Below are 20,842 nucleotides of genomic sequence, written 5' to 3' on the forward strand. Positions count from 1 at the left end.
AGTGCACAGGCAGCTGATAGGTCTTGGTCCATAGCGGCTTTAATCCAAATGTTTTGCTGGGATGGTTGAGGGCAGGAGCTTGACTCATGCTTGGAAGTCTTTGATTTTCACCTCTCTGGTAAACTACTTTGGAATAGACTGTATTGCCAACCAGGTTACAGGATTCTTCCTTCAGGAGTCCAAAGATGAATTTACGAAGGGAAGGGTCTACCCCCTTTATACAGGCAAAATACCACAGCTGATTGGTTCACTTCTAGCCTTCTACAAGGGCCCAGGTCAGGGATACTGCGGCAAATACCCTTTGTCCTGTGATGTCATACCCAGAGTGGTTTGTCTGCAGGATGTGGGTAGGAGGTAGTAGGTTTAGGGAGTCCCAGCCAAGATAGCGTAACCCTTCTGTGCACCTTGACTCTCTCCTGGGATATGCTAACTCCACCCATTCCTCTGTCTGCTTACTTCAAAGTGTCTCTGGTAATAAGCACTCTGGTGAGGGGTGACCACTGTATCCTGGCAGTCTGCTTTTGAAACACCAGTTATCAGCTAACCCTCCAGGGAGATTCCCTGCTCTGGAGAGGAGGTGCTCACCATTCTCAGGTGCAGAAAAGGGAGAGCTTCCTGGACTAAAACCAGATGTTACCTGGGTGAAACACATCCCAGAAAAACTGAATACACACCAACCCTGTAAAATAAGGGTAGCTTTTCACCAGGCTGACATTTAAATTACATAAAACACTTGTGGCTGTTCAACATTGTAACCTCAGAAGTCACCCAGTCAAAGCAGACATGGCTTATCTTGAGATATCTATCTGCCCACATACCGCACAGTTAAGACTTGTGATTACAAAGACAATTGCTACTCCCTTGCTTGAACTTTGGGCTCCAGCTGACTGAATTTAGGAATTCAGATTTGACCTTTGACCTGCACTTTTGCCACATCAAGGAAGTTTATGAAGTTATAAGGAGACTCGCTCTAGCAGGGTCACGTGTACACCATGGTTTATGACATGGAGCATTTATGAAGAAGAGCCTGTTTAGCAGAACACACTTTAGAGTCAGAACTACCCACATCAATTGATTGAATAATAATCCAAAAGCTGGTGGCATTCTGTCACTCTCTGATTCGGAGAGAGCCACATGTTGTGTGCACTATGTGTTTTTTTTAAATCAATATATATTACTCTAACCTTCATGCTGCATTCCGGCATATTCGCCCCATAATGTACCGGGAGCAAAGACTGCACATGCGCAGAAGTTAGGGATCACAAACTGCACTATGTTGGAAGATTAGTCGAGATATCAGCAACATAGAACCTTTTCGCTAAGGCTCCTGCTCTGCAAGGTATCCCCAACAATGAAATAAATAAATCAGTTGAAATTCCTCCCTACCGGTCCCTTGCTGCCGACCATCTTCTCCAGCCTTCCTTCCCGCTTTCTCCCATCTTCTCCCCGGGGCCATGCCCCTCCATCTTCAATACCTGTTCCCCCTCTTTGCACCCCCGAGGTAGCCCTTTCGTGCGCTATCCCCCCCCCATTGTGCTTCCCTCCCCACTCATCCAAAGGGGCCATGCCCCCAGCATCAAACAACTTCATACCCATTCAACTCCCCTCTACACCAAACTCCTCCTTCCTATGACCTGCAGCCAGGCTGACCTGTCACATCAGCAACAAAACCTTAAATCGAAACTCCCCCAACTAATGCCCCGACCTGTCACACGAAAACTAAAGCCCCCACCCCAGGCCTTTTTACCTCCTGCCAAAAAAAATGCATATCAACTAAGATTAAGAGCTCAATAGCTTCCTGTCATCCTCAGACTTGCCACATCACTTCACAGAAGTGCTCAAGACCTCCCCCTTTAAGGAATGGCTGCTTTCTGAACACCTCAGCCTGCAGACCCTGCACTCCCCACCCTACCTGAGACGCTCTAATCTGCTCCCCACTATCTTCCCACCATGCTGCCAATTGCACAGCCTTCCCTGTTAGCTCCCTGTTGTGATTTGTCTTTCCATTCATCACGAGCATGCGTGCTTGTGTGTGTGTGTGTGTGTGATGTCACCAGTGGGTGTGAGTGGAATGTTGAGGAATGTTCCTGTTGAATATTCTTGGAGTGGCAGTTGAATGAGGCTGGCTGGGAGAGAAGGTGCCGTTGTGTGTTCTTCCCATTTGTACCTGTCTTGTGACTGCAATCTGTAACCTGTAACTAAGCAAACAAGTATTCCTTTTGTAACCTGTGGCTTCTGAGTCATTTGGACTAACAAGGTACATCACATCACTCCCTGCTCCTTTTTTCTCTGCTTCCCTCACTGGGTTCTTCCTCCTGTGAGTGTAAAGCGCTCTGTTGCGTCCATAAAGCTAGGTCAGCGCTCAATAAATACCCTAATACTAATAATAATATATGGAAGAAGCACAGAACACGAAAAAACCTTTTTGAGTTAATAGTGCCAAAAACACCTCAAGCCCTACTTCACACTGTGCAGCTCTCCAGCGTGCGGAATAGAACCCTAACTTTCACACGCAAATCAATAATCCCCAGGCTGCCCAAAACGCTTCCGCCCACATAATTACCTTAAAACAGATTGAACCATATAGGGGGCTGCCAAAAATAGAAAACCCACTTGTAGTTGTAGTCCAACTATAGCTCAAACGAATCACGCCCAATCAGCTTCAATTCTGCCCGTCAAAAAATGACAATGGTCACAGAGATTGTATTTACATTGCTTTAAATCTTGAAACTGCATTTTCAAAACGAAGAGGGCAATTTTTAAATACAAAGTTTTTGCATTGCGGTATCTGTAGTTTTCTCTTCAAGATGGTGAAAATAAAGCTTACATCTATCTCCTTTTGTTTAACTTGTTTCTATAAGGATTTCAATATTTGCCAGGTTGGTTTTTTTATGGTGTGTACTTTTCAAAGTCAAATAACACACATTCTGACCAACTATCAAATTATATCTCGTCAAGTGCTTTGCAGACTGGTCTCAAATCCCAACTTCACAAATTATCTAAAATGTGTGATCCTGCACAAACCATTGTATGACTGTGCCTCATTTACCAAAACCAAAAAACCCCAGAAGTGATTCAGTTCAGACGATTCTCAGCCTTACTGGGGTGAAGGTCAGTGTGTGTATCACCAGGTCTCGTATTTTATGTGATATTCTCACAGATTTTTGGTGTGAATACAAATAATTTTTTTTTAAACACAGGACCAGTGGACTCCAAAGAAAAACACAAAAAGGAGATATTATATAAAGTATAACAACACAATCTTTAGGAAAAGAAGCATTGGATATGTAGTAAAAAAGCAACATTTTCATTTATATTGAATTCTCATTAGTTAGAATTAAGTTTCAGCATAAACATACATTTTAAAACATGTTTTACTTCAATTCATTCAACGATATACACGCAGGCAACATCCATTCCAATCAAACCACAGAAACAGTCATTCCTATCAACCTATACAACTATATCTTCAGAAGAGCAATACGTGAAAACCAACAAATTGTACCATTTTAGAATCTAGACTGCCACTGTACAACTGAAAACCACCCTAGTCGAGTGCCACTATTTCCTACTGCATAGCTGCAAATTACTTGCAGCCCAATGGGCAACTGAAGAAGCATATAAAAACAAGACAGTGGGGGTCATTACGAGTTAGGCGTGAACGGGTTAACGGCGCCGATAAAGGTGCCAGCGCCGTCAACCCCTTTAACGCCTCATTACGAGTCTGCTCACAGGAACCCGCTAAGGGCACCTGGTTTTACCAGGCACCCTTAGCGGGTCCCGCGGAAAGACCAGGGTGCTAACAACAGGCCCGTTGTTAACACCCTCCCCATTCCCATTGAGCCCTATGGGGGCTCGAATGGGAATGGGGAGGTCCGGGTTCCTTAAATGAGGAATCACCGGGTCCTCCAAAGTTGGAATGGCCTGATAATTCCTCATTTAAGGAACCCGGACCCGATATCCGGTAAGGGGTAGCCATGCCGCCAATAGCGGCATGGTTACCCCCTAACTCGTAATGACCCCCCATTAAGTATCCTCTGTTAGATTTCCACATTGCCTACTCAAGTTTCAGCTAGACGAGTTAAGAATTTATTACAGCAACCCAGCCTTCTTCAGGGCAGCTTTTATCTTTTTTTAATAGAATGGAACACAGTCCAATCATATCTGCAAGGTAAATCAAAAGGAGGTAACTACTATGCACAATGCATTGCACCGATACATGCTGACATTATGTGTATTTACTTGTAGAGACTGACCTAATACTTCAACTGCAACACGGTTTTAGGAAAGACAACAGTCATGTGTCAGATTCCATCGCCACTGGGCCTCGGGTGCACCACTGTCAAAAAGCAGCGACACAGGAAAAAACAGACTATTAATCTATACACCTCTACACATGTACAGGTGCTTTTCTTTTAACCAAAAAAATCAATCAAAACAATGCACTTTGATCCAAATACAGATCACGTTCTTACCAGCTTAGAAACCAGCCCTTCAACGTACTCCGCCCACAAGCCCACTTTAATTTGAACAACAACCTTCTCCAAACACTGTGTCATGGCGATTATTTCAAATCCGGCTGAAGACAAGTGGCACCATAACGCATCTGTCTTGTTACAAAAACACCAACAGCTGACTTGTGATGTGGTTCTAATGCGATGTTGGATATGATGTAGTGTGTGGTTTGGATGTGAATGCAATGAGATTGTGGTGACGTTGTGATGTGGTTGCAGTTTCTATGTGAATGCAATGTTGGTGGTGTGATGTGACTGATGAGGTTATGATGTGGGTGTGATTTTGATGTGATTGTGATATGGTTGTTATGTGGATGCTGGTATGATGTAGATGTAATGTTATTCGGTGTTTTCGTGTGGATGTTAGATGGTTGTGGGTGTGATGTGTTTCTGATTTGGTTGTGGGCAAGAATTGGATGTGGGGTTGGTTGCAAAGTGGTTTTGATGTGGTTGTGATTTTGAAGTGGATGCAATTGTAATGTTGATTTTGTTGGGATTGTGATGTGCTTTTGATGTGCATACGATATAACTGTGGATGTGATGTGGTTATGATTAGGATGTAGGTTTGGTTTCAATGTAGTTGCGATGCGAGCGCGTCTTTTGATGTGGTTGTGATACGATTGCATTCTTGGTCTGGATGTGATGCAGATGCAAATGTAATGTGGTTGTGATGTGACTGAGTTTTTGATGTGGTAGTGATATGGATGCAATGTGGTTGTGATGGAGCGTTGATGAATGTGGTTTTGGATGTAGTTATGTGAATATTGTTGGGATAACGTTTTAATGTGGACATCCTTGTGATTTGCCATGGATGCTTTTGTAAAGTGTACACTGCCATTGTTATTTCCTGTAAGGGCTCAGGATATGGAGATCTCTGATTCCAGATAATCAACCCCCACCTCTCTGCAGGTACCCCCACCAACGCAGACTAGAGAACATGTGCCCTCCAGCAAATCATCAAGCAGAATTCTGAAGCATTTACAGGTGACTTTAATAGCGTGATCGTGTCTAATGATGTAAGAATGACCTCTAATGTAGTTAGAAGATCATCAAATGACTGCAGGATGTTCTCTAAAGTAATCCTTTTTAGATTGGGTTCACCCCTTCTCTGGTGATTACATGAGCAGCTGCTACATTTTCGATCCAAATAATGGCATACGAGGAAGCTTCACGCACATGCTCAAATACAGCTAACGTCTAGTTGTTGCTGCGATCAGTGGAAGGCCTCAAGATCGGGGTCATAGTTCCGTTGAACACTTCTGTGAAACATGACCCCATGCACACTGTTTTTGCCACTGTCTGTTCCTCTACCTTCTGCATGGCATCCGCTTGTCCCTGGGAGCTTCACTGACCCTCCCCATCCCTGCCATTGCTGCTCCTCATTTCTTTTTCCTGACTCCTATTCAAGGGAACGTCCAGGGATAGGATGGGTGTCCTTTCATAGGGAAAGATCATTGGTGCAACATCAGTGGACTCCCTTACGCAGGGACTTCCCTGCTGTGCCTGCAGGGCCTGGAGACCTGCGCCGGTGAGTGGAGCGCCCTTGATGAACCCGGTGCCTGCAGACACGCGACCAAGCAGAGGTGGGGCTTCGGTCTCCCATGGCGGACCAGCCACATTAGTTGACACCTGTGGACAGCAGACAACTACGGCTTATCTGATCCTCAGCGGGACCCCTTGTGGGGAAATTAGACCACGGTAGACTCTCTGGGTCCAGCTCCCAGGAGGAGGTGAAGCAGGTGAGTTGATTGGTGAGCGCGGTCTCCCGGTTGTGAGAGGAATGCAGTGCGGCAGGAATAACAAGCTGGGTGAGTCACTTTGGTGAAGGCGGCTGGGGACCCCTGACAAGCAGGGATTTTTGATTTTTGATTTAAGTAAGTTCCATTCCCATGCTGGATGAGATGGGGCCCCTGTGAAGGGCTGAAGTTGACTGTGGCATCTGGAGTGCAAGCTGGGAAGAACCAGGATCTGTGGCCTGCAGTCTAGATGATTTGACTGGTCTGTGGTCTCTTGGTTGTTATTGGGTGCTGGGTCTAGGGGACGAGCGACCTGGGAAGATACCTACAATTTGCTCCTACTCGCCTCTATTGCGAGCCCCCTTCATTAATGAGCAGGGAAGCGGGAGAGCAATCCTCAGACCAACTGCAGATCTCGATTCATCCACACTAAGCGAACTGGTGCCCTGGCCTGTCTTGGGGGTCGGCATCCTCTGAGGAGAGGAGAGCAAATGGAGATAACAGATCAATCCAAGCTCACATTGGAGGTGAACACTCTGGGAAGAAAAGGGAAGTCGTAGGAACCAGCTCCCTGGGAGTCCCAAGCAGATTGCCTGAGTGGAAAAGCAGGGGCGTCCAAGGTGAAGGAACCCCTGTGGCATTCAACAAAGAGGAACTTAAGGCTTATCTAAGAGATCAACAAGTAAATCTGGCTAGGCAGATACCAAAGGGATCTCTCTCTCAGGTGGCCAGGGCACGTCCATCGCCTTTGGATCCAGACCCTGGGGGTGGACCAGTGCGGGAGGATCACCTGGGTGAGGGGTCTTTGGGGAGTGGGGGTGAGGTGACCAATGGCAAGACGCAGTATTCCCCCCTTTCCCGAATCCATGACGTCGCACAGACAGCTATCCAGTTACGAGAGCACATGAGACTTGTCCGGAGTCTAGTCCACACTAATATGGAGGAAGCTCAAGCCCAACAAAAATGTACCTACGACAAGAAGGTAGATTTAAGATAATTTTCAGTAGGACAGAAAGTCCTCTTACCAACCTCTAAAAATAAACGTGTTTCAAAGTGCCACGGGCTTTATGAGGTACTAGAGCAAACAGGAACCTGAACCTGTACCTATAAAATAGCCCAACCCGATAGAAGGCAAAAGACCCATCTCTACCACGTAAATATCCTGAAAGATTGGAAAGAAAATCCTTCTGCTACTACTTCTTCTATATTGTCTTGTTTAGTACCCAAGGAAATAGACAACACTGAATGTATTCCACAAGAGCTATCTAAACATATCTGTGCCCCATAATTGCTGGAATTGTGTGTACTGTGTAAGTACCTGCCTTCACCCAGCTTTAAACTACAAATACGGTATAAGTTTGCTGAAATCCGTTTATTTCACTGCCTTTTGTTATCATATGACGTTGCGACCCTGACATGACCAAAATGGCCGCCACGTTCGCACCTCACTGTTAAGTGAACCCTTTGCCTCTTGAATCTGTCGTTGCATTGGCTGAAGAATCTGTCATCTCCCAATTGGATTCACCGACAGGCGGAAGCAGGACCTCCAACCTAAGGGCCTCAACACAAGGGCCTGTTTGTGCCTGTCCGGAGCCGCAGGGCCGGTCATGCTGCTGCTGACTTTGCCCTATGAAAAATCCTGTTAGTAACATTGGAGGTAAGCCATGGCTGCCTTACATCCTAAGAATCTGTTTTATCACCTTGCTTCGGGAAGCTGCCCACCAACCAACCTTGGATAGCAACTCTCGAAACTGAATCTTACTGTGCATGCTATAACGGAGCTCTTGATACTTACCAGACGACCTAACCCCACCTCTCTGCATTGTGACTTTTGCCATCTGCTGACCTAAGGTACAATCTATGCCTTCTGTCTTGCTTCTTGCCGGGCTAGTCTCGCCGCTCTCACAGCAACCTTATCAGCCTCATACAGAAGCAGAATAATGCACTATCCTTCACTAACCACGCTGTCAATCACTGTGTATTTACCGCTGTACCTACAATTGTATACATGTTACCTTGCCTGCTATTTGCCACCTACTGTTTAACACGTTTGGCATTGCTCGCTCTCTGAACGTCGTATCTTAACCAGATAACCGTGACCACGGTACAACACTAATCATTGCCTTTTACTTGACTGCTGTATTACAGACCTCTGAAATATGCTCCTAGACAATGCCAGTCATGTCATTATATGATTCTCGCTAAATATCTTATTACAATAATGTTAGAATGCACTTATGTTAAATGTCCCATATCAGCTGTTGCTACACTTACTGTATAATTCCAGGTAACGTGCACGCCTAAAACCGCCATTTAGTGTCTGATATTTGCACTTGTGCCGGGATACCAACTGCTTCCCTCATCCTTCCGCCGTACTCCAGAACCTGAAGTAGGCTCTCATAACATGCTAGTTCTACTAAGGAATACTCCTCTATCAAGATGTCCGCATGATTGCCTTACAATCGACACTCGCTGATCACCCCCCCTTATTTGCACACAAAGTATTTACCCAGAGCCCAAGCTAACCACCTAGTATTGCAAGTCATGTCTATGCATAACTCCAGACCCTCGCTGAACTGGCCTTTCTAACCAAGTGCCACCCTGACCCTATTGACCCCTTTGCTCCTGCAAATCCTAGCCACCACTCCTTGCAATATGAAGCATGCTACCTTCAAAACAACCGTGGATCTTGCCTCCTCACTCAACAAGAGCAGTGTCTCCATGTCCACTGCATTACCCTACCATGACTCCATAGCACCTACCTATTCCCTGCCTCCCTGCCCATCACAACCCCTTAAATACCTCCACACTACCCTAACACCAGCAAATGATACTAATGCTCTCTCACCTACCCAATGGATCCAACGCTATGCCTCTCGACCAACTCTGAATCAACCTTGCAATACAGTAACTAGGAACCTTAGACTAGGATCAAGGCTCAATCTATCCTACCTTCATCCCCCCATTACCAAATCCTTAATCAAGGTCTGAACCACCACCATTAAGGAAAAAACCGGGAAGCCCCACAAGAACGTTACCAACAATGATACTTCCCTCTCTACAAAGGCCACTGCTGTCCCCAGGAAGCTTAGAAACAATATTATGCTGCTCAAAGGAGCAGTAATCAATGCTAGATCATTGACAGTACATGCCCTAGACGTGGCTGACCTTATTACTGCCAATCAGTTAGACTTCTTAGCCATAACAGAGACCTTGCTGCAGCAGGCCCGTCACTTGCCCTAGCTATTCCAGATAACCACACTATCATAAGACATGATAGAGAATCCTCCAAAGGTGGCGGTGTTGCGATCATCTGCAAAACCGACCTTGGCCTTGGAGCCCTCCCCCACCACCCGCTCCCATCAGCTGAACACCTATCTAGGAAAACTCACACACTCAGCCTCACGCACCCTAAAGATTCAACTTGTTTACAGACCACCTGGACCCATATCCACATTAGAGGAAGATATGCAACAACTCCTCGCCACCAACACCAAACCATGCTAAAGAATCTTGCTACTTGGTGATTTCAACCTAGGCTTTCTTGACTCTAATGATAATTTAGCCACCACCTTAGCCAACGCAATCACAGAATTAGGATTCTCCAACAGCATTACCAAACCCACGCATAATAAAGGTAGAATCCTCGACTGGATTGCCGACCTCAATTGCGAAACTAACATCCTCTCCAATGTACCATGCGCATGGACAGACCACCACTCCATCACGTTCACCATACTGTCCGGCACACAATTAAACTCAGCCAGGGCCTTGGCTCCTCCAGCGCGAACGAGAAATAACAAGAATATCACCACAGAAAACCTACTACCTTTACTACAACCAATCCTTAACCACTCTAATATTTATACAGACCCATCTACCTTTGTGGATCTCTACAACCAAACACTCCACCAAGCCATCGATACAATAGCCCCTCTGAAATTACAGAAAGCCAAGCCCCAAGCTCACCTTAATAACTAGTTCACCCATAGCCTTAAAATCATATATGATAACAAAAGAAAGGCTGAAACACCTTGGAAAAACACACTATCACCCTCCAATAGAGATACCTTCTTAAAAGCTGCAAAGGGATATAAGTTAGCCATCCTGCAAACAAAAAGTGAAACCTACAACAACAGAATCACTAATGGTAAATCTGTGTCGAAAGAATTATTCAAGATCCTTAGAGAGCTTGAATCGCCCATTCCACCTATTCAAATCTGCTCTAAAGACAAGACTTGGTGTACCAAGATACAAGCAAGCCTATGTGATAAAATATTGCTGCTACAAACTAAAATTGAAAAGAAAAATTTTAGCATCAGCTCCAACATAGGCCATTCGTAAGCCTCAGCTCCCAGCAGGGAAACCATGCAACCTTTTCAAATCAAATTCAACCCCCCTAGCCATTACAGAAGTGGAAAACAAAATCTCCATCCTGAAACCATATTGATGCCAGGGCGACATATGCCCTGCGACCATCATTAAAGAGGCTGCTAAAGAACTTTCACCTGCCATCACGTAAACTCCTCTTTTGAGTCCAATACGGTGTCTACTAACCTGAAAGATGCCTAGGTCCTACCACTCTTAAAAAAAAACCTAACCTCGACCCAGACACTCCCCCGAACTACAGGCCTATCACCACAGTACCATTCCTTTTGAAAATCCTTGACAGGGCAGCCTATCTTCAAATACAGCCTCACCTTGAAACATACAATATTCTGGGCCTGAAACAGTCAGGGTTTAGACTCAGGCACGGCACTGAAACTGCAGTAATAGACCTGAAAACGCAAATAGGTGACCAAAAAGATAAAGGTAACATAACGCTCATCCTACTGCTAGATTTATCGGCCACGTTTGACCTCGTCAGTCACGAAGTCTTATGCAATCACCTCACTTCCTTGGCTCACTTCTCTGAGAAAGCTACAACCTGGATACAATCATTTCTGGACAAAAGAACAATGAGAGTTTTCTCTCTTACCGCATCGGCCGAATCAGCACCGGTGGCATGTGGAGTACGCTCTATAATATATTTACCAAGCCATTGTTTGATGATCTGCACCTCTTGGGTGTCACCTACACTAACTACGCAGATGACACCCAAATCCTTATCCCTATTTCCGGCAACCACGACAGTGACACTAAACTATTGAATAAAATCATAAAATCTACCTCATCCTTAAGGCATGGAAGGCCACTCATGCCCTCTGCCTCAAAGATGAGAAGACTGAATTACTACTCACTGGTTCCCAAGCCAAACTAAATACACTAGACATCACCTTTAACTCATTTACCATGGACTACATTAACATCCCGGTCTCCAAAGACGTCCAGACACTCGCGTCTATCTCAACTCCTCCTTAACCCTGATGAAACAAGTGAATGCCATAGCCTCAGCTACAGCTTACACATGTAAATTAATAAACGCCTGCAGACCTTTCCTCTCTCCAACAAGCTCATGTTATCCAAATTGGATTACTGCAATGCGCTCTACCTAGGAACTATCAAGCGATACTTAAACAAGTTACAGGTCCTGCAAAACAATGCTCTCAGAGCAGCCTTCAACATACTGAGATCCCACCACATATCTGAAAACAGACGTAACTCCCGTTGGCTGTCAATCAGAAACAGAATCTCGCTCAAAACCCTGACCCTCACTCATAAGTGTTTGTCTAACTCAGCACCTAAATACTTGATCTGCAAATTCACCAAAAGCCAATCCGACTGACCTACTAAATCAGCCCAACTACACTGTCTTAGAGTCCCTAGGTACAATGTTCAGAAATCTGGAGGCAGCAGCTTCCCTGTACTAGCCTACAAACTTTGGAACTCTGCACCCATAGCTCGAAAAGCAGAACCATCAGTCACCCAATTCAAGGCAAATGCCAAAAATTGTCTCTCCTCTCAGGAGGCCAGTTAACCTACAATGTATGTATGTATCTACTCCTTTGCCTGTATATAATGTTCATGTTCATATCTGTGTTTGCTGTAACCTGCCAGTGTAAACTTATATAAATGTAACTGAAACAATGCGGCCAGATACCTGAAGGCCAGGTGTGCTATACAAATAAACAATATAATATAATACAATAAGCAAGAGAATTTGATCAACCTTATTACGGCATTCCCCAATGTATTCTGTGAAAAACCAGGGAGAGTACAGGGTACGTACCACTATATGAGAACCCCAAAAGGGAAAGTGGTCCATTTGCAGCCATACAGACTCCCAGAAGCATGAAAGCAGGTAGTGATGTGGTTAAACATTTTTTAAAGGCAAACATCATCGAACCCTCTTCGAGTCCATGGTCATCCCCTATTGTGTTGGTGACAAAACCTGACCACTCGAAGGTTCTGCATAGACTTTAGGAAGGTCAATGCCATCTCTGCCTTCGATGCCTTTCCTGTGACATGCATCGACGATTTAATAGATAAACTTCAAAACGCCACATTCTTGTCAACCGTAGATTTTTTTACCAAGGAATATTGGCAGGTCCCTGTGCATGGACCAGATAAGGAAAAGACAGCTTTTACAATGCCAATAGGACTATTACAATTCATACTCCTCCCTTTTGGATTACATGGGGCCCCAGCAACTTTTCAATGACTCACGTACAGGACTTTACAGCCTTGTTCCGATTTCTCCTGTGCCTATATTGACGACATAGTCGTTTATAAGAAGAGTTGGGCAGACCATCTTTTCCATCTGTCTACTATTATGAGAACCCTCCAAGAGGCCAGCCTGACTGCCAATCCATCCAAATGTAAGCTAGCTCAGTCAGCAGTGAAATACCAAGGCTAAGGCTTCTTTGTAGGGAATGGCAGTGTCCAGCCCAAACAAGAAAAAGTGAAAGCCGTCCTAGACCCTCCCACACCCAAGACCAAGAGAGACCATAGGGCATTCCTAGGACTGATTGGATATTATCGTAGGTTTATCCCACATTTTTCAGATTGAACAGCCAGACTGACAGACAAGCTAAGAAATGCAGAACCACAGAAAGTTCATTGGACTGATGAGGACGATGCTTGTTACACTAACCTGAAACAAACCCTATGCCAAAATCCAATATAAAAAGTAGTAGACTTCACAACGGAATTTGTATTAGAGACCGATGCTTCCCTCACAGGGTTAGGAGCAGTACTGTTGCAAATACACAATGGATTAGAACACCCCATCCTATTCACTAGTTGTAAACTCTTACCCTGTGAATATAACTACTCTGTATTGGAAGCCCTTTCCATCAAATGGGCAATTGTCCATCTTGGGTACTACCTTATAGGGAGAAAATTCACACTCATCACTGACCACTCACCTTTAGTATGGATAAGTCAATGAAAGGACTTCAACTCTTGTGTCCTGTGATGGTTCTTAGACCTGCAACCCTACTGTTTCACTGTGGAACACTGGAAAAGTAAGGAACAGGGGAATGTCGATTTCCTTTTCCAGTTTCCCTGTGATACAGATGCGGCTACATCACATTGGGGAAGGGTATGTGAGGAACTAAAGGGTGTCTCACCTACTAGTCCCTGGCATGGGCACGACCATCACGTTTGGATCTAGACTCTGTTGTGGACCAGTGTGGGAGGATCACATGGGTGAGGGGTCTTCAGGGAGTGGGGGTGAGGGGACCGATGGCAAGACGTGTTATTCCCCCTTCCCGTATCCATAACCCCTCCTATTTAATAGGATTCTACGATGTCCCAATTCCCCCTCCCCCTTCCACATGCACACTTTGGCCGAGGAAGAGGGTGAATGAGAGTAACAGGGCTAACCCTAACACATTCCATTGGACATGTCTCACTAATCGGGTTAGACAAAGTCAGGTACTTGACTTTAATCGCATACATCTGATACGCATCAGCTCTCCCCACACGGATAAAAGGCGGAACATAGGGACACACTCTGAGCAAGATGGAACACGAGAAGCAGCAGAACCTCCAGAGCGAAGGCAGAGGTTCAGAGCAGAGGTGGAGCAGAGTGACGGATCGAGGGCAGAGAGCCAGGGGTTAAGGAACCCAGGAGTTCCCTGCAGGAAGTCGTTGCCTCCAAAGAATCTTAAGCGACACGTGTAGAAGGCCAAATTCCAGACAAGAAGACTGTATTGTGTTTTAAAGGTACCTGCGACCCTCTCGGTTTATCGACAGAGTTGGCGAAGCGAGGCCAAGCCTGCTGTATTAACCTTGACTCGTGAATTAAAAGGCAAAGACAAGAGAGGAATGCACACAGCCGGTGAGTTGGTGAGCAACGTGAAAGACCAGTGTGTGTTAAGGGAAGATTTAAGTTGCAAAGGTATATTGCACAATTGAAGGCCTCACGCGTGTGGATGAGACGCAAACAAAGGCAGACCTGTGGTGAACTTTAAATTACTGATAACTGTGAAGCCAGTGATACAGAGTAGTGGAGTGGTCCAGCGAAAGGAAGTAGCCCACTCGATCTCAGTGAAAGGTGAAATGGTGAATTAAAAATCAATGAAGTGAAGGAACTTTAAAGAGCATGATGATCATGATTGACCCCGACAAAAGGGGAAGTAGAGCGTGAAGATTGAACTTTTGTGCTTATGAGAATTAACTCCATAGACCAATAAACACTGGGACAAATGACACAGGAGTGCAAGTTGAAGGGAAAGTCAAAGTGGTCCTGTGGAAGTCTATAATAAAAACCTCGCACATTCAAAAGTCTTCGACATCAGGAAAAGGTCTGAGCCCGACTGAGGGACACCAGAAGTAAAGCGTGATAAGTTAGGGAAGGGAACCCCTAATGAAGGTGTATAAAGCTTGGGCAAGGGAATCCCCTCAGGGGCTGTGAATGAGGGGTTAGGAGCCTGACTGAGGGAGGCCTACGTGAACTTTTAGTTTGGAAACGTCTGAGCCCGATTGAGGGAGGCCTAGGTGAACATTTGGTAGAACTATGAACCATTTAGTGAACTGTGAAATAACTTTTGTTAATGCTGGAAAAGCGACTTTAACTTTGTTTTGAGAACCGGAGCCAGAGTGCGTCATCCTGTCTATGGGGGCCGCCTTGCTTCGTGCTGTCCAACATGGGAGGAGAGCTGACTGCGCAACTTTGATTCTTTGTATTTTCCCCACTGACTTTCTTTGCGTACATATTTGCCTTTACACACTTTTTGTAGAAGTGGTAGGGCAGGGATTAGGTTTTGGAATATAGACCATTTTGATTTGACAGACTTAATCGGACTGTGTTTTTTAAAATTATTTTATAGTCGAGGCTACTCCCATTTTAGCTATAGGGCATAATAGGAGTTTTTCCAAACCCAGAGAATTAAAGGTTTTACAAATTGTACCTTTTGTGTCAGTGTCATATTTGCGATACCATGCCTCCCTTACAGATGGCAGGCCTCAAAGAAGGGGTGGCCAAATGCGTGTAAGGACTCCAAAAGGAGATGGATGCTCTAGGGGAAGGAACTAAACGAGAACAGTTGGACGACTTTCTACGAGAGTTCTTTACATAAAAGGATCAAATCTCTTAGCCTCTTTGCCGAGCTCACCCTCACTTGACTTCAAGTGCCTGACCTGATGCATACCCCTGATTTCAATTAGCTCTCCTCACACGGATAAAAGGCAGAACCTATAGACACACTCAGAGCAAGGCGGAACATGAATACGAGCAAAATTCTGGGGCGAAGGCAAAACTACTGGAGCAAGCGATGGTCTAAGGGACGAGAGCAGTGGGTCAAAAACACCAATAGTTCCCTACAGGAGGTTGTTGCCGCCACAAGGCCGCGAAAGACGCATGGAAAATGCCAGATCCCAATATCGAAGACTGCATTGTGTTTCAAGGATGCCAGCGACCCTCCCAAATGAATGGCAGGGTTGGGGAGGCGAGGCCAAGCCTGTGGTACTAACCTTGACTCGTGGATTTGAAATTGAAAAAGCAAGAAAGAACCACACACAGCTGGTGAGTTGGCTAGCGATCTGAGAGACTGGTGTGTGCTAAGAAAGATTGAGGTTTGCAATAATATATCGCAAGTGAAGGCTGCACGCTTGTGGATGAGACGTGAGGAAAGGCAGACATGTGAATGAACTGTAAGATAAAGACAGCTGTGGAATCAGTGATACTGAGCAACGGAGTAGTCTGGCGAAAAGAAGTAGCCCACTCGAAAGTCTTAAGTGAAAGGTACATTGTTTGAGGCGATAAAAGTGAATGAACTGTAAAAGCGAAAGTGAATGAAGTTGACCCCCAGAGAAGGGGAGAGGAACAGCTGAACACTGAATTCTGAGTCGAAGTGGTCCTGTGGTGGTCTGTAAAGGAAGCCCCGCATAATCTAAAGTCTTCGACATCTAAAAAGCGGTCTGAGTGTTGTTGAACTGTGAAAGGTCTGAACGCGTTAGAGTGGGACCAACACTGAAGTGTGCAAGTTCTGAGTGCGGCAGATGGGTGCCAACGTTGAACTTTATTATTTTTTTAAAGCGGTCTGAGCCCGACTGAGGGGGACCGGTGTGAACTTTTTATTTCGTTAATTTGGGGAAGACTGGAACAAGAGCCTTTAACGTAGAAGGCCAGACGGCCCTTGATCCACGTTCCAAACTGTTTCAGTATTAAAGCTCGAGCCAAAGTGTGTTACCCTACCTATAGAGAGTGCTTTATTCCGTGCGGTCTGAACCAGGAGAGCTGGTTCAGCCACATCTTTTCTTACATACATACCTCCTTTACACACATTTTTGTACAAGAGATAGGGCAGGCATCAAGTTTTATTAGCATAGGCCATTTTGATTTGACAGACCCAACTAAGACTGTTTTCTTTATTATTTGATGGTCAAGACGACTCCCATCCTAGTTATAGGGCAACGTAGGAGTTTTTCCGAACCCCACAAAGTTAATAAAGGATTTACAAATTGTATCCTTTGCGTGAATGTCATACTTGTGATACCATGCCCACCCCTACGTATGGACTTCCTTTCTTGTGCACCTGATTTGTATGCACCTGTCTTGCTGCTAGGCCACCTCTTGAGTTCCTTGTGCATTGGGAAGTTTCGCCAACCCTCTCTTTCTCCCCCGCCATCTCTCTGCTTTCTTCCTTCATGGTGCTCTCCATCTTCCCTATCTACTCTAACTGCTACTCTACTCTGTCACCTATCCTATCTTTCAAAGCCTGGAAGGAAAAAGTTCAAGAAAGATCTCCTGGTCTCCAACCCAGTCCTGCCAATTGCGGACACCTACATCAACGCTTCTTCCAGGTAGACTGTCACTGACATCCTCTTTGTCGTTCCCTCTCCTGACCTTTGGATTCCCCATATGGTCTCAGTCCTCTCCCCTTTCTCTGCTTCACCCATTAATGGTAGAGCCCGATGGGAAGTACTCTTGGCATATTTCCCATCCTCTAGGGACATCAGTAATGTCTACCAGAATGGCACTGTCATGGTCCAGGGCTCTCATCCCAACCTCCTCCTTGATAGGCCTCTTCCGTCCCTCATCACCTTCCTCCCTTTTTCTGCCACTCCTCCTTCTGCCACTCCTCTGGCCCCCCACTACCTCCAACAGGCATAACACATTCCTGTAGTCTTCCTTGGAAGACCTTTAAAGGTGGCAACCAGCTCTACTTAGCTACCCTCAACTCTCACTCTGCCGTTAAACACTCCTCTAACATCTGCCATGTCCTTGAAAACCTTGACCTTGACGGCCTTGCTATCGCGGAGATGTGGTTCACTGCCAGCTCTGGCACTGTTTGTTAAACATCTTTTTATTGAATTTGAATGCACAAACAAATAGGGCAACACAATACATCTACAATTTGCTTAGCTTACCAACGGAAAAGGGTCCAATATCTAGAGTACACCCAGTTCCCACCCCTACCACCTTCTGTACCCACCCCCTCTCTAAATACATCATTGCATCGGATCCATACCTCTTTCCCCATTACACTCATTGTGACCCATGTCCATTAGCCTAAAGTAGCTATTACCCTGAACAAGTAACACCCAACGAATAGATTGACCTACAAATCATAGTATCACTTGATGTATGAATCAACCAACTCCTTGATTTGGTCTGCTTGTGTGGTTCTGCCCCGCCTCCTCAACCCTGCGCACTCTAGTGTGCATACCTTCAGAAACATGCCTAGGCTAGCCTGTTTGGTATGGGTTCCTGCCGCTTTCCAATGTATAATCAGCAGGTTACGTGGCGAGAATAGCAACACGTTGGACACAAGTCATTAGGATCTGTATGCCAGTCTGTACCATTGGCACCAAAGAGCATAGGTTCAGGGGCGAAATCAATGGAAATTTCTGGGACTCGAGAGATCACCTCATGTATGTGCTTCCAGTAGACTTGTATGGCTGCGCACTCCCACATGATATGACCAAGCGTGCCCAGTCCGCCACATTGTCGCCAACATGCAGGGGAGCATAACAGGCCCATGCAGTGCAGTCTGCTGGGGGTGTAGCAGAGCCGTTGAATTCGCTTGTATTGAATTTCTCTATTGCGTACCTTGCATGACCAGGCAGAAACCTTCTCAAAGTAGTCGTATATGTCGCCTGCATCTCTTGAAGTATTTAAGTCCTTGGACCATTGTGCTGATCGGGCGATGTTAATTTTGGTGTTGTTAGTGGTGCAGACAGTGTAAAATGAGCATAGCCGTGGGTATTCAGTAGGGTTCCGTCCCATTTCCTGTTTTCCTGTTGAGGGGGCATCTTGTGATGACTGTCAGGTAGTGTTAGCTTGAATCACCCCTCGTATGATGTGATAGTGTATCCACTCGGTATTACAGAGGTGAAGTACTCTACTGGCCTCCGGAAACCCCATTGGTTCTTCTCCCACATACAAATCGGTTACATGGACCTCCGCCCACGGGGAGTTCTGGTGGTTGTGTAGAACATGGTCTAGACCTATAGATAGGATAACTCGCACGCTGATCCAGGCAGGGGAAGCCCGGGTGTCTGCTCCCAATATTCCCCTCATTCTGTACCATTGGGTCAGTGTTGGGCCAATTAACAGATGTGTTCTGATGTGTTCTGGCAGTTTGGACCTTGGAATGGCCAGAATTTCAGCTGGCGTATATGGCACCATCCGCAAAAGTTCAATTTGGTGCCAACTGGCCGGGCCAGTCGTGTCCAGCCATATTTTTGACAAGCACAATTGAGTGGCTTGATGGTAATTGCGCCAGACTAGTACCGCTAGCCCGCCATCGTTTTTGGAGGCTTGTAAAACCTCTAGCCGGACCCTGTCCTTCTTACCCTATCAGAGGAATTTGTATAGTTGTTTGTCCAAATCCTTATACATTTTCTGCGTGGCAGCGCATGGAGCATAAGCGCCAGATGAATTTCGGGAGCGAGTTCATCTTAAAAGCACTAACACGCCCCATCAGTGACAGTGACAGCATGTCCCATCTTGTAAGATCCTCGGTTATCTTTGCCGAGGTGTTTATAGGTGTTTAATTTAGGTTTCGAAGTTCATGGATGGAGGGGGTGATGCGGATTCCTAAATACTTGATGGATCACTGCTGTAACCGAATGGGGCAACCCCTCGAGGGTCCCATGCGATGTCCAGCCTTATAGGGACAACTTCTGATTTTGACCAATTCACCTGATAGACCGTCGTGGGCCCATATTCCTGTAGTAGGTGGCACAGGCCTGGCAATGACATCGAGGGGTTAAGCACATAAACCAGCAGGTCATCAGCGTAAAGGGATATGCAATGCTCCTCCCTTCCCCTGACCACACCGTTCCAGGATGGATCATTGCAGAGTTTCTCCGCCAGCGGGGGGATAAGGGGACATCCCTGTCTGGTGCCTGAGTACAGACTAAATTTATTTGAAGTATTTCTGTTCGTGGTTACCTGGCTTGGGGGATGGTGTAGAGTAGGCGTATATATCCTATTTGCGTCGGCGGAAATCCTTAGGACACAAGTGCATTGAAAATAAAGTCCCATCAGACTTTATCGAATGCTTTTTCGGCGTCGATTGTTAGTAGTAACTCATCTGGACTGCCTTGTCCCGCGAGGACATGTAAGAGGTGATGAACATTATCCACCGAGTGGCGACCAGTAATAAATCCTATCTGGTCCTTGTGTATGAGTTGGGGGGAGTAATTTGTCAATTCTACCAGCTATGCACTTAGCTAAAACTTGGGCATCAGCATTTCTGAGTGAAATTGGTCAATAAGATCCACAGTCTTTGGGGACCCGCCCCGGCTTGTGGAATACGATAATATTGGCCGCCATCCTCGAGTTCGGTAGATGTTCCTTACAAACCGATTTGCGATTTGACCATGCCATGCAGTCATTCATTATTTTATAGAGGTCTATTGGTATGCCATGCGGGCCAGACGCCTTCCCCCGGATAATGAGGCGATGGCATGGGTGATTTCATCTGCTAGTATTGGTCGCTCTAAATCTGCCTTTTGTGTGTCGCTAATTGAATGTAAGTATAGTGAGGCGAGAAACGAGGTAATGTTCTCAGGGACACGAGGGTTTGGCTTGGCATATAATTTGTGATGTAATTCCTCAAAGCGTTTGTTTATATCTTTTTCACTTGTGAGCGATCTCCCCTCCTTGTCCCGAATGCTGAGGATTTGTTGGGAGGCCTGCCTGGTGAGGAGGGTGAGCGCCATTAGATGTAAGGGCTTGTGTGCATCCTGCTAGTA

The sequence above is a fragment of the Ambystoma mexicanum genome, chromosome 8, assembly GCF_040938575.1.
Source record: "Ambystoma mexicanum isolate Mex_15411 chromosome 8, UKY_AmexF1_1, whole genome shotgun sequence".
Taxonomy (NCBI): domain Eukaryota; kingdom Metazoa; phylum Chordata; class Amphibia; order Caudata; family Ambystomatidae; genus Ambystoma; species Ambystoma mexicanum.